Genomic DNA, 4,789 nt, shown 5'->3' on the forward strand with positions numbered 1-4,789 from the left:
GAATTCCTTTTTCAGAATATCTGAAAGTGAGAATAACCAGACAGAAATCTCAAACCAAACATCACGTCAAGATCTGGTAGAGTCGCTCAATTCATCAGGACCTGAATCTCATTGGCCGAAGGCTCTAGAAGGGGTAACGTTTTTTTGTTCTGTCTTTTTTGAAATATTTTGTGACTGAAAAAGCCCTGCGACACACCGGAGAGAGTGTTTCAGTAAACTGTCTGTGGAAAGAGCTTTAACCAGGAATACAGCCTGAGAAATGTCACACCATTCGCAGTAAGGAAAGACTATACACTGGTTCTGTGTGTGGACGAGGCTTCAACTGATCATTCAACCTGGAGAGACACGAGGACAGCGGCACCATGGAGAAACCGTGGAAATGTGGGGACTGTGGAAAGGAATCCCGTTCCCCATCTGAGCTGGAGATTCATCGGCGTATTCACACTGGGGAGAGGCCATTCACCTGTGAGTGTGGGAAGGGATTCACTCATTTAAACAACTTGCGGACACACCAGCGAGTTCACAGTGGAGAGAAGGCATTCACCTGCTTTGTCTGTCAGAAGGGGTTCACTCACTCATGGAATCTGTTGACACATCAGCGACTTCACACTGGAGAGAGGCCATTCACCTGCTCTGAGTGTGGGAAGGGATTCAGTCGGACATGCAGTCTGCAGACACACCAGCGAGTTCACACTGGGGAGAGACCATTCATTTGCTCTGAGTGTGACAAGAGATTCACTCAGTTACCTCACCTGCTGACACACCAGCGAGTTCACACTGGGGAGAGGCCATTCACCTGCTCAGTGTGTGGGAAGGGATTCATTGAATCATTCACCCTGCAGATGCACCAGCGAGTTCACACCGGGGAGAGGCCATTCATCTGCTCCTTGTGTGGGAAAGGATTCACTCAGACACACCAGCGAGTTCACAAGTGATTACAGAGAATGGATTGGGCAATTATTGCTGCTGTCAATCACATAAATTACTCAATCACAAAAGGATATTTGGGAGGGAAAAGGTATTTGGCTTGCATTTCTGTTTGGAACACCAAGTTGCCTTAGAGATGGACTGTGGTGGTTAGAAAGATTGTTTGTTTAATTTAGCTGGGTGTTTCTACAAAGTTTTGTGGGGAAAGTTGGTTGAGGTAGATTGGGAAGCTACATTAAAAGCTATGACAGAAGACAAGCAATACCTAGCATTTAAGGGATTAATACATAATTTACAACAAGTGTACATTCCTTTAAAGAACAAAAATCCAACTGGAATAGAGATGTAACCGTGACTAACCAGAGAAGTGAAAGTTTGCATTAATCAAAGGAAGAGGCTCAGGAGGGGCTGTTTAGCACAGGGCTAAATCGCTGGCTTTGAAAGCAGACCAAGGCAGGCCCGCAGCACGGTTCAATTCCCGTAACAGCCTTCCGAACAGGCGCTGGAATGTGGCGACTAGGGGCTTTTCACAGTAACTTCATTTGAAGCCTACTTGTGACAATAAGCAATTTTCATTTCATTTCATTTTCATAAAGCAACCAAAAAAGCAACAAGACCGAGGATTGAGAGCTTTTTAGTATTTAGCAAAAGAGAACCAAGATACTGATGAAGAAAGAGGAAACCAAAATGAGAAAAAACTAGTGAGAGACATAAAATCTGACTGTAAAAGGTTTGATCGATATGTGAAAAAGAAAAACATGTGTGTTCATTACAGACAGAATTAATAATGGTGAATGAGGCAGCAAAAATAAACAATCATTTCTGTAGAAAAGCCATATGTGACTCAAAATGTTTACTGTGTTCCTCTTTCCACATATACTGTCTGACCTGCTGAATTTATCTAACATTTCCTGTTTTTATTTAGTGTTAAACAAATGTGTGTCTGTCTTAACCCAGGAATTTGCAGAAATCATCCCAATGATACTCGAGAACCAAGTGCATGAGGAACATAAAGAGATTAGTATTAGGAAACAGTAGTACTAGAAACATTAATGGGATTGAACATTGATAAATGCCCTGGCCCTGAGGATCTACATCCCAGAGTGTTGAAAGAGGCAGCTGTAGAGATGGTGCATCCATTGGTAATCAACTTCCAAAATTCTATGGATTCTGGAATAGTTCCTCCAGTTGGAAGGTGGAAAATGTTCACTCACTATTGAAGGAAGGAAGGAGAGAGAAAATGGGGAACTGCAGACCTGTTAGCCTGATGTCAGTCTATTCGAAAGGATGTGAAAACGGCACACTTGGAAAATAGCAGAGTCAGTGTGGATTTATCAAAGGGAAGCTGTCTATATCAGTGATTTGGATGTTGTGACATGGTACCACAGTGGTTAGCACTGTTGCTTCACAGCGACAGAGCCCCAGGTTTGATTCCCTCCTTGGGTCACTGTCTGTGTGAAGTCTGCACGTTCTCTCCGTGTCTGCGTGGGATTTCTCCGGGTGCTCAGGTTTCCTCCCATAAGTCCCGAAAGGCATGCTGTTAGGTAATTTGGATATTCTAAATTCTCCCGCTGTGTACCCGAACAGGAGTCGGAATGTGGCAATGAGGGGATTTTCACAGTAACTTCATTGCAGTGTTAATGTGAGCATACTTGTGACAATAATAAAGATTATTATTGAGGATCAGTTGTAATGTTTCCAAGTTTGCTGCTGACCTAAAACTCTGGAATTGTGTGATGCGAGGAGGGTCAGATTTTTAGATACTAAAAGCATTGAGGTGACGTGGAGACAGTGCAGGAAAATAACCTGGAGGTAGATCAGCCATGATCTAGTTGAATGGCAGAGTAGGCTCATAGAATCATACAGTCCCTACATTGCAGAAGGAGGCCATTCAGCCTATTGAGTCTGCACCAACCCTCCAAAACAACACCCTATCGAGGCCCAAGCTCCAGCCCAATACCCGCAACCCTACCAAAACATTTGGACTCTTCCAGAGGCAATGTAACACAGCCAATCCACCTTACCTGCACACCTTTGGACTCGAGCGGGCAAAAGGTCTGCTCCTACCCTCCTGTTTCCTCTGCTACTCAAAGGCAGTTTTTTAAAAGTTCATTTACGGGATGTGGGCATTGCTGGTTAGGCCAGCATTTATTGCCTGTCCCTAGTTGCCCTTCAGAAGGTGCTGATGAGTTGTCTTCTTGAACAGCTGCAGTACTTGACGTTAGGTAGGAGGAGGAATCAAGCGGGCTGCTTTGTCCTGGATTGAGTTGAGCTTCTGGAGTATTTATTGGAGTTTCACTCATCCAGGCAAGTGGGGAGGATACTATTATATTACACACTTGACTTGTGCCTTGTGGATGATAAGCTTTGGGGGGGTCAGGAGGTGAGTTACTCACCGTAGGATTCCTAGCCGTTGACCTGTACTGGTAGCTGCAGTATTAATGTGACTAGTCCAGTTCAGTTTCTGATCAATGGTACCCCCCAGGATGTTGATTGTGGGGGATTCAGCTATTGTAATGCCATTGAATGTCATTACAATTGAAGGGGCGATGGTTAGATCCTCTCTTGTAGGAGATCATCAGTGCCTGACACCTGTGTGGCACAAATGTAACTTGCCACTTGTCAGCCCGAGCCTGGATAGTGGCCAGGTCTTTCTGCATTTGGGCAAGGGCTGCTTCATTATCGAAGGAGTCGCAAATGGTGCTGAATATTGTGCAGTCATCCGCAAACATACCCACTTCTGATCTTATGATGAAGGCAGGTCATTGATGAAGCAGCTGAAGATGGTTGGGCCGAGGACACTACCCTGAGGAACACCTACAGTGATGTCCTGGAGCTCGTGGTTGGCCTCCAACCATCACAACCATCTTCCTTTGTGCCAGGTACGACTCCAACCAGCAGAGAGTGTTCCCCTGATTCCCATTGACTCCAGATTAGCTGGGAGTCCTTGATGCCATACTCGGTCAAATGCTGCCTTGATGTCAAGGACTGCCACTCTCACCTCACCTCTGGCATTCAACGCTTTTGTGCATGTTTGAACCAAGGCTGTAATGACTGCAGGAAGACATCAATAGACTGATCAGCCGGCCAGAAAAGTAGCAAACTGAGGTCAATCCAGAGAAGCGCGGGGTAATAAATACATTTGGGGAGGACAAACACGAGGGAAGGAATATGAATGGTATGATAGTGAGGTGTTGAGGGACAGAGGGGCATGAGAGTGCAAGTCCACAGATCCCTGAAGGTGACAGGAGAGGTAGATACGATGATTGTAAAGGCAGAGAGATACTTTGTTATTCACGGGGACATAGAGTACTACAGCAGGGAATATTCCCAGCAATTTCTATTGGAGGAAAGACCTGAAACCCCTCTCTCCACAGATGCTGCCAGAGCTGCTGAGTATTTCCAGCATTTTCTGTTTTTATTATAAGATCAGGGAGATTATACTGGAGCTGTCCAAAACACTAGTTAAACCACAGCTGCATTACTGAGTACAGTTCTGGTCACCACATTACAGGAAGGATGTGTTCATACCAGAGAGGATGCAGAGGAGATTGACCAGGATGTTGACACAAATGGAGAATTTTAACAATGAGGAAAGATTGGAGAGGCCGAGGTTGTTTTCTGTGGAACAGAGAACACTGAGGAGAGATTAACTGAGGTGTTTAACATTCTGAGGGGCCCTGGATAGAATGGACAAGAAGGATTTATTTCATTAATAGGTCAATAACCAAAGGGTTTAGATTTAAAGTAATTAGCAACGGATTGGGAGTGGAAGGGGCATAATGGATCTCTGTGTCTATTCGGAACCCTGGATATGTGTTATCCCTTCTCAGTTCCCAAATAACAGAGGTCAAGTCTGTGC

The sequence above is a fragment of the Scyliorhinus torazame genome, chromosome 5 (assembly GCF_047496885.1).
Source record: "Scyliorhinus torazame isolate Kashiwa2021f chromosome 5, sScyTor2.1, whole genome shotgun sequence".
In the NCBI taxonomy this organism is placed as follows: domain Eukaryota; kingdom Metazoa; phylum Chordata; class Chondrichthyes; order Carcharhiniformes; family Scyliorhinidae; genus Scyliorhinus; species Scyliorhinus torazame.